The sequence below is a fragment of the Macaca nemestrina genome, chromosome 6 (genome assembly GCF_043159975.1).
Source record: "Macaca nemestrina isolate mMacNem1 chromosome 6, mMacNem.hap1, whole genome shotgun sequence".
Lineage (NCBI taxonomy): Eukaryota > Metazoa > Chordata > Mammalia > Primates > Cercopithecidae > Macaca > Macaca nemestrina.
Window position 1 is genome coordinate 66,932,096 of NC_092130.1, and position 10,871 is coordinate 66,942,966.

The 10,871-nt window shown below is 37.3% G+C and overlaps 1 protein-coding gene across 1 annotated transcript in view; it reads left to right on the top strand.

Moving 5' to 3' along the window:
* Positions 1-10,871, top strand: part of LOC105499974 (MCC regulator of WNT signaling pathway) — a 480,351-nt gene that overhangs the window by 14,523 nt on the left and 454,957 nt on the right. The gene's annotated exons all lie outside the window — the stretch shown is intronic.

A 10,871-nucleotide genomic window follows, 5' to 3' on the forward strand; every position in this document is an offset into this window, starting at 1 on the left:
GATAGACTGCCTCCAGGCAGCAAGATGATATAAGTGTAGGTCCACCTTGCTTGTTGCCCTTTACTCATGGAATGTATTCTTATGCTGTTATATAATGTCTGAAAATCATTATTTCATGTATTTTGTCTGGTTTTCTAGCTGTTTTAGGTGAAAAGGTAAATCCAGCCTCCGTGTTTCTGTTAGGACCTATGATTATGACCTTCTTTCTCTTTTTACTGAGTGTTTCAAAGTGAGCCTGCCTATTTGGAAGCACCCTGTTTATTATTAAGTTTATATATAATTTAACAGATAACATTTACAGAAATGCCTCAATCAACTTACTGGTTTTTGTTTTGTTTTGTTTTTAGCAAGTACCTACAGTCTAGGCCCATATGTCTCTTCTTTTAATAGCTAATATTATTGAGTGCTCACTATATGCTAGGCTGTGCCAAGTAAGCACTTAGTCTGCATGATCTCATTTAATACTCATTCCTTTGAGAAAGGAATTTTTATTACAGAATTTAAAGATAAGAAAAACAGGCTCAGAATTATTGTTATTTGCTCAAGATTCCACAGTCAGTAGGACCTGAATTCAAACTCATGTTTAACAAATGAAGGTCATGACCACTACTCGACGTGGCTTTTCACATACATTTCTTTAAGTTATATTTAACTAGCTTTATTGAGATATAATTGACATACTACACAATTAACCCATTTAAAGCATACAATTCAATGGTCTCATATATTCAGAGTAACAATCATTGCAACCAATTTTAGAATAGTTTCATCACCTCAAAATGAAACCCATTAGCGGTCATCCCTATTTCCCCCAACCACTCCAGCCCTAGGCAACCAGTAGTCTACTGCCTCTCTAGACTTGCCTGCTATGGACATTGTACATTCTGTGGCCTTTTATTGCTTGTGTTTTGATACTGTCGCTAAAAAGGCTTTGTCTAACTAAAGGTCAGAAAGAATTTAAATGTTTTCTTCTAAGAGTTTTATAGTTTTAGCTCTTATATTTAAGTCTGTGATCCACTTGAGTTAATTTTTGTGTATGGTGTAAAGAAAGGATCCCTTTGAATGTGGATATTCAGTTGTCAACAGCCATTTGTTGAAAGTACTAATCTTTTTCCCATTTTCTTGACAACCTTGTCAAAAATCAATAGACCATAAATGTAAGAATATATTTCTGAACTCTCAAGTCCTTTCCATTGCTCTGTGTGCCTATCCTTATACTAGTACCATACTGTCTTGATTACTCTTGCTGTGTTCTAAGTTTTGAAATCAGGAAGTATGAATTGTCCAACTTTGTTCTTCTTTTTCAAGATATTTAGTCTGTGGTTGGTCCCTTGAGTATTCATATGAATTTTAGGATTAGTTTTCAATCTTCAAAAAGCACGGCTGAGAGTTTTATAAGGATTGTGTTGAATCTGTAAACTAATTCGTTCACATGCATTTTTAGTAACTATGTTTTTCAGGGTACTTTTGATTTTTCCTCTGGCCCACGAGGTCATTTTACAGTCTTTTTATTTTGAGTCAAATATCAGTGGAAGTCTAAAGTAATAATGGCATATGTTTACACAAACCTTTATAGTTTACAATCAGACCATACATTATCTTATGTAATCTTTGCAACAGGAATTAGTATTTTCATTTTAAGGTGAGGAGCTAAGGTAACATAGCTTCTTGAGGGTATTTCCCGCCATACATGCGGCCTAGCTAACATGAGAAAACTTATTTTCCCTTAAAGTCTTAAAGTTCTTTACTTTTTAATTTACCAAAGCTCTATGGTGAGGGTGATTTTTCATTTTATAACTGCCTTCTTAGCATCAGTAGGAATGACATTTAAAATGTTGGGATTTGCATTCTAAATGAAATGACATGGGAGTCTCAGCTGGAGAGACTCTCTGTTGTTCCATAAATTGAAAAATCTCTTTAATTCTTAGTCTCAGAGTGGAAACCATATGGAGAGAAAGGGCATTTCCTTAGAGAACAGTTAATTGTCAGCTTCTCATTGTCATTTCAAAATGCCATTGATTATCGATGACTCTAACTGATGGGAGAAAAAATGATGGGTAGGTAGAAGGACTCTGGACCTATTACTTTTTCAAATATTTGGATCCCTGTCACCTAACAAAGTGAAAAAGTAAATTGAACAAGTTTCTAGATTGACTAATAAGCATTTTTTTTTTTGGAAGAACTTTACAGTAGGAAATTTTATTTGCATTTTTTAATTTGCCAAAATATATATATATATATTTTTCAGTGTACAATTTAATGCATTTGTCTTTTAAAGCATATAGAGAATAAAAAGTACAATTAAATACAAAATTACAATAATGCAGATTTTTGAATTATCCCATGTTAGCCTTTACTGGAGACCATTATTTTTTAATAATGCTTTTAAATACGGTGACTAATAAGCATTAAGTGTAACTAGTAAGCATTAAATGTTTGTCTGATATAACTCTCAGTTGAATATTTACTTGTGAAACTGTTGCTTGGAAAATTCTCTATAGATGAGCTTTGTGTTTAATTATTTAAAACATTCACATCAATGATATAGAAGATACTTGAAAGAGCATTTAGACTTAATGTTGGTGTTAATTGGGCATCTATTCAATATTATGGCAAGTGACATTGTTTAGTACACCTGTTGTCTATTATTTAAAACATCCACATGCCCAAATTTGTAGTATAAATGAAGTGAGAAAATAGATGGGGTGGAGGGAAGCATTTTCATAACGATGTGGCTGCATTTCCTTTAAATATCAGAATTTTTATTTATAATAAAATTTCAGAACTTCTTTCTGAGAAATGAGAAGCTTAACAAAATATTCTACATTAGAGGTTAATGCTTTCAGGAAAGGGCTTTATTTGTTCAATCTTATGTGATGTAGTCTTAAGCTGACTTTACTTCACAGTAATAAATGGGATGAAAGTCTCTGAGAAAATTGTTGGGGAGGTATTTCCTCTTCTGAAAATGTGTTGGCAGTTTTATATTTATTATAGGCAAAGGATGAAATCAGTGCGGCTTATCCCTGTCTCCCTTTTTGGTTTCCTAAGCTACTTCATCTCTAACCAGGATTATTATCCTAGTGCTCTAATCTGCAGGCTTGTCCTCTCCAGGACTCTCGGCACTGACACTGAAGTCATTTTTCTACAACACAGAACTGAGCAGGCAGCTCTTCCTAAAATCCTTCAACAGTTGCCTGTTCCTTACAGATAAGTTCAGACTCCTTCTAGGGGCGTTTAATTTAAGGCCCTGCCCGTCTGGCACAGTGACTCCACTCCCCCTCCACCATTATCTCTTGCTGCATTCCTGTCTCACTGCAGCGTGCCAGGCTGCTCCAAGCATCGGTGCTGTGCACGTGCAGCTTCCCGTAAGTGCCTTTCTCTCCCCCTTACCTGTCTGATGAGCACCCTCTCATTTTTTCTAGGCTGTTTCCATATAGCTCCTCCTCTGTGGACACTTTCCTGATGCCCTAGCACCTTGCACATACTCCTACACCAGCACTGCTCACACTGGATATTCTCATAGTTTTCATTTCCTTTCTCCCCATACTCAAGGCAGAGACCATGCTTTCTTGTCTTTTGCCTTTGTAACCTCAGTGCTGAACACTTAATAGAAACATTTCAAATGCTTCGTAATTTTTAGAAAAAGGTTTATCAACTTTTTGTCCAATTTAACTGAGGAATTTATATTTTGAAAATACATATTAGGTGCATTTTACCTAATCTAAAAGATCAATGTGACCAAAATTTAGTGCCCCTGCTACTAACTGGTCATGTAACTTTAGATAAGTCTTACATCACTTTCTAATCAGTATCATTTTCTTCTTCTGGGATTTTTTCGATTAGCTTTTTCAGGACTGAAATACTTTGATTTTTATGGATTGTAGGTTACCAGCTCAGGATTTTAGTGGTAGCATATTCTTACGGAAAGGCATGCTGTTTAAGTTAGTCTCTATTGGGCAACTGTCTGGTTGTTCATGAACTAACCCTGATAAATCCATAGTTTCTCTTTAGTAGTAGTCATTATTATCCAATTCCTTCAATTCCATGCAGTAATAGTATTTTCAAAAGCATTGAACTCTTGGTTAGGATTTTTTGTCAATTCTTAAGTGAAGGTTATGAGATGGAGTAAACCTAAAAACTACTTATAATTTTATGTTATAGTTGTTATTGAAAAGTTGATGGACAGTTGCCCACACAGTTTTGTTTTGTTTTGTTTTGTTTTTTTGAGACAGGGTCTTGCTTTGTCATCCAGGCTAGAGCATAGTAGTGTGATTATAGCCCACTGCAGCCTCACACTCCTGGGCTCAAGTAACCCTTCCGCATCAGGCTTCCAAGTAGCTGGGACTAGAGGCATGCACCCCCATACCCAGCTAATTTAAAATTTTATCTGGAGATGGGGTCTCACTGTGTTGCCCGGGCTGGTCTCAAACTCCCGTACTCACGTGATCCTCCTGTCTTGTCCTCCCAAAGTGCTGGGATTACAGGTGTGAGCCACTGCACCCAGCCAGTTTTATTTTGACTACTCCAAGGTATATAAAAGTTAGAAAGAGATTCTTAAATTAATATTTTGTGGTCTACTTTTCATAGGCTATCCATCGATGGTTAGTTACTAGGTAGTCACAGTAAACTGAAATTTAGAAGTAATAATAGAATAAAAATAAAGAACTTACCCAATATTAACTTGTATTATGGTAATTTCTATTCTGCTTCTTTCACCTGGTAGACTGTAAGCTTCATGAATGCAACAATGTCTTGGTATCTCTCACACCACCTGACATCATGCGTTGATTAGATGCTAAATCAACATTGAATGAATGAACCAATAGATTAATATTACCTTAAGACAAAATACAGTACTCCACACTCCCAAAGAGTATTTTGATTTTTCTCATTCCTAAAATAGAGGAAAACTCTGCACCATGTTAATCTGTCTTTAACCATATGCTTACATGCTTCCAGAATTACCATCTGTGAAATAATATGGAATGAGGATATCACAAAAAATATTGCATTCTGATCTTGTAAATTAGTTAAAGCCCATTATTTTGTTAATATAAATTATAGCTTCTCTAAAAGGAATAATTTGCTATTCACAATCAATAGTTACTTTACAGATTACCTCCTAAATCTTCCATAGTTATAGAATCTGATAACTGTCAGAGCAGAACGAATTTAAGAATATTAATTTTTGTTGTTAAATATTCATTCAGTGTACACTGTAGGCATGGAAGAATACAAAGATGAATATATTATAACTTCTGACCTTAAGGAGTATTTTGTCTTAGGTAATAAGTATACACATGCATAAACAAATAAAAATGCAAACTGCTTAGGAAGGTTCAGGAAAAGGAGAATAATCAAGTAGGCTTTATTGGTGAATATTATTCTAGTTAGGGGTAAGTTTGTTGCAAGAAGTATGTACCGTGCTCAGAATGGCCATTCAACTTCACGTACCCTCCTAGATCTCAGCCTCTTTCTTTGCTTCCAGCCAGATTGACTCTAGCTATGGCTCACACTGTTCCCTGCTGCTCTGACTCCCTTCCACAGACCAAAGAGCCACAGAAACATGTAGATCAGGCACAGACACATACAGATTAGAACACAGACATGCACAGAGGGAAGACTATGGGAAAACAAATGGAGAAGACAGCCATCTGTCACCAAGGAGAGAGAGGCCTCACAATGAAACCAACCCTGCTGACACCTTGATCTTGGAATTGTAACCTTCAGAATCAAGAGAAAATAAATGTGTATTGTTTAAGCCATTCAGTCTACGGTACTTTGTTATGGTGGCCCTAGCAAACGAACACATCCTTCTCTTAATATCTGGGTTGGGCTGGGCACGGTGACTTATGCCTGTAATCCTAGCACTTTGGGAGTCGAGGCAAGTGGATCACAAGGTCAGAAGCTGGAGACCAGCCTGGCCAATATGGTGAAACCCTGTCTCTACTAAAAAAAATATAAAAATTAGCCAGGCGTGGTGGCAGGTGCCTATAGTCCCAGCTACCCGGGAGGCTGAGGCAGGGGAATTGCTTGAACGTGAGAGGCAGAGGTTGCAGTGAGCCGAGATTGCACCACTGCACTCCAGCCTGGGCAACAGAGCGAGACTCCATCTAAAAAAAAAAAAAAAAAAAAAAAATTCTGGGTTAATGGATTCCTAATTGCTTTTCAGAGTTTACCATCAGCAGTCTATAAGAGTGCCCATTTTCTTATGTATTCAGTAACATTAACTATTATAACCTTTCTAAACCTCCATGGTCTAACATCTGAGTATGGTATAACATTATTTAACTTTACATTTCTTTGAATCCTAGTGAGTTTAGACGTCTTTTTCATTTACTTATTGACTGTATTTCTAATTTGTGAATTTTCTTTTTGCTCACTTTTTTCTGTTAGGAATTTGTATTTTTCTTTTTGATTTCTAAGAGGTCTTTGTATATTAGAGATACTAATCTTTTGTCAGGTTGCAAATATTTTCCTAAAATGTTTGTCTTCTTTTAAATTTTGTGATACCTTTTGCAAAATATAAGCTTTAAATGCTTATGCAGCCAAATCTGTCACTGTCAATCTTTTTCTTCATTTTTCCTTTTGCATATGTTAAAACTCTCTCTACTGAGCTCAGTAGATAAATATTGACATTATTTTCTTATAGCTATTTTATGGGTTTATTTTGGAGTTAAATATCTAATACCTCAGGAATTTTTGTGTATATGAATTTTTAGCACATGATAGAAAACATAATTTTCCCCCAAATGTTTAACCATTTTTCCTAATTCCATGTGATGAATCTCTACTGACTTGAAAATACATAATGTAATGTGTGTACAACTTTGAAGAACATACATTTGCATCTCATTATGGATCTTACTCTTTTTTTCTTTTCTTGATCTATCTGTTCTTAGCTCAATACTATTGCTTTACAATATGGTTTAATATTTTATGTGGCCTCCCTTCCTCATTGTCTCCCTCCACCCCACAAAAAAAACCATCTTGGCTATTTTCAGGCATATTTTTCCTCCCAAAAGGACTTTTAAGATTCCATTGAATTTTAATTGGAAATAGGATACATTTCTAAATTGATGTAAAGAGAATTGATATTTCTGCAAGCCAATTTTTTGCTAAGAGGGATTATATGTCTCTATATTTATTCTTATGTCAGTCAGTGGTTTTCCTAATATAATCAACTTATGCTTTATTTTTCATTTTATTTTGTTTCTCTGTTTTTCCCCCTACATTTTGTTGCTGTCATGAGTGGAGCTTTTTTTGCCTTTTTTTTTCTTGTTGCTATTTGATAGTATATATTATTTAATTTATTCAAATATTTTATTCAACATACATTTGTTGAGTGCTTACTATGTACTACTCTTCTAAGCATTGAGAATATAGCAGTGAACAAAATAGCCAAAGTGTTCTGCCCTTAAGAAACTTACATGGGACAGGAGGTGAGATAAATAAACACAAAACAAAGCATGATATGTTAGATAGTAAGAAATACCAAATAAAGGCAGGGAAGGGAATAGTGAAGGGAGTTCAGGGATGAGAGGCTAATTTTAATATTAAACAAAGTAGTTAGGTGAGGCCTTGATGAGAAAATAATTTCGGGGGCAAAGATCTGAGGGCTAGGGAGAAGCCATTTATTTCTGTGGAGGAAGAAAGTTCCTGATTAAAGGAACAGCAAAGGCAAAAGCCATGAGGTGGAAGCTGATGCATTCAAAGAATAAGCAGGCCAGGGTGGCTGGAGTGAGAAAAGAAGAGTAGTAGAAAGTGAAGTAGTGAGGGGGCAGATTTTATGGCCTTGCAGATTATTGTGAGGACTTTGGCTTTTAGTCTAATTGAGTTTCCTACTTGATGCTGTTTGGTTGTCTATACTTACTGTCTCTGTTTTCTTACTTCTCATAAACTCCTCAACCCACTCAGTTCTGGCATTTGTCACTCTCATGGTGCCCTCTTGTCACTTCATTGAATCAATGCTAAGGTCACTAGTGACCTTGTCAGTAAATAAAAAGGGTGTTTTCCGCTTGCTTGTATCACCTTTCAGCCATCGACTGTGTTGCCCATTGCCTGCCTCTGGACGCATCCCTTTTCCTAGCTGCCAAGACCCTACAGTCTTCTTGCTGTTCTCCCACCTCTCTGGCTCATTCCTTTCTGTCTCCTTTGCAGGCTTATCCTCCTCTACCTAGCTATTGAGTGTTAGAATATTTTAAGGCATCAATTTTTGCTCACTTCTCTTTTAACCTCAGACATTCTCTCTGGGCATTTACGTTTCATCTCTTATTTACATTTCAACTTCAGTTCTCTTTGTATATGCCAGTTACTCCCTTAGTAAATGTCCAGCTCGGTCCTCTTTTCTGCATCTCAGACTTGCATAACTAATTGACCCAACTGCCTATAAATCATCTCCTGCCAGGTATTCCGAAGGCATTTTAAACTCCACAAGTCCAACATTAGGTTCAGGATTCTCCCCACAAAAAGCTAATCTTCCAAGCTTGCTCTCTCAGTGAATGTGACCATGTAGACCCACTTACGGAAGCCAGAACAAACTTGGCAACATTCTTGAGCTCTCCTTTTCCATGAACTCCCATGTTGATTTCATCACCAAGTCCTATTATTTTACCTTTTAAATCTCTCTCAAATCTGTCTACTTCTTTCCATCTCCCTTATGATTACCCTAATTCTCTCACATGGAGCACTTCAGATATTCCTAACTGGCCTTCCCATCTCTCCTTTGGCCTCCCTCCAATCCAGTCCTCCACACTGTAGCTAGAGAGATCTTTTGAAGTGCTAATCTGCTCACCTTGCCCCTGCTTACAACCCTTCAAGTGAGTCATAATTCTTAACCATGCAGGGCCAAAAAGGCTTCCTCTCCTACCTCGTCTTGCTCACTCTCCTCCAGGCTCTCTGTGCATCAACCACTCTCTTGTTTTCTGAATTTCAGTTTCCCCAGTGTGTTCTGCTCTCACTCCCTATCTAGCTCCTGTGCACTGGACACATCCAGCTATTCTCAACCTGTGAACTCAGCTCAAGGGACACTTTTTAAGCCTTCCCTGGCCCTCTCATCTTTCTTGTGTTCAAGTACTTATCTCCATTTGTAATGATACGTTCATTCGTGGGAATTGTTGGTTAACATCTTTTTGGCCCACCCAACCTTGAGCTCCATGAGAGCAGAGACTACGTCCCTCTTTGTTCACCATTGAATCCTCAGGCCTAGCACAGTAACCAGGCACGTTGCAACTACTCAGTAAATATTTGTGGAAAGAATCAATGAAGTCCTTTTGCTTCTTAAAATTAACCCCAAATGTTACCTTTTTGCATAATTGGCTTACTAGTACATTTCTTTAAATTTGCATAAGCAGTTTATTTTCATGAACATAAAAAGTATATTTTTTGAGGGGTTTCTAGGCTTTTTCTGGAGTTACTAGAGAACAAATTGCTGTTGGGGTTTTTCTCATATTGTTGGAATCTGATATAACTGCCCTCTGTCCTTTGTGCATGCCATCTGGACTCAAGGTTGACTAAATTCACAGATTCTAGGCTGATAGCTATACAATACTGTTAATGACATTTCTAAATGTGTTAAAGGTGTTGTTTCAGCTGGAATGAAATCCACTTTCTGAAGTCTTCAGGAAAATATTGCAGCCTGAGGTGCTATTTCCCAGTGTTTCTGTTGGATGCTGCCCTGGGAACTATGAAACAAACAGCCTGGAAAATCCAAGTCTGTGGACAAATTAGAGATCAGAGTTGTGCATGAGGTGTTTTAAAAGGAGGCAAGGCTCAGAAACAAAAGTAGAAAGTGAGTGAATGCCTGGGTCAGCCAGAGTCACATCCCTACATGGACGGTTCCAGAAGGCCAGAGGCCTAGCTCTGCCAGTGGTCTGCAACTAGTTTTAAAGTATTTTGGCCTGACTTTGAAAAGTAAAGCAAGAAAATACCATTTTTTAAAATCTCACTTTTCCCCTCAGTTTCTAATGTGTTTTGTGGGCATTAACAGGCTAAAGTTCTCAGGCATGCAGGTTAAACCCTTTTACTTTACCAGTCAGACTTACATTCACAGTGTCCTAAAGACATATTCATATGTAATAATTTTTAACCTAGTGTGTCCTCTATTTAGTAAATCGTCACTCCTGCTTTTCCTGGGTGCTCGATGGCATGGGATGGAAAAACCTTTAACTTCTTGCATGCCTTCCTCAGTGAATAGTCCTTTTGGAGTAGAGCAACTCTACTATAACCTGTAGCTTCCACAGTTGTTGTTGTAAACACCTGTGAGTATTTTTTTTCTTTTACTGGTGCAAGGTGTTCATCCTTAAAATCTATTCTAATTATTTCTTTTTTAAAAAACTAAAACAGTTTTTTTAAGAAACAGGGCCCCACTCTGTCACTCAGGCTGGAGTGCAGTGGGATGATCATAACTCACTGTAGTCTCTAACTCCTGGACTCAAGCAGGCCTCCCAACTTGGCCTCCCCAAAGCCCTGGGATTACAGGCATGAACCATCCCACACCTGGACCTTCTAATTATTTCTTGTGTGTGTCTGAGGGGTAGGCAGCATAGAGTTGTGGCATATACAACGGATTCTGGAGTTCTAATCTCCTCTCCACTCCATACTGGCCATGTAACTTTGGGCAAAAACTTCACACTTTCATGCCTTGGTTTCCTTATCTGTAAAATGGAAGCATAATAGTATCTATTGACCATACAATTATAAAGGGGGTTGTTCTTAGGAGTAAATGAGTTATTTGAAAAACGTGGTTTTTATTGTTTGTTTTTTAAGTCAAGGTCTTGGTCTGTTGCCTAGGCTTGAGTACAGTGACATGATCATGGCTCACTGCAGTCTTGAACTCTTGAGCTCAAGCAGTTCTCCTGTGCCAGCCTTGT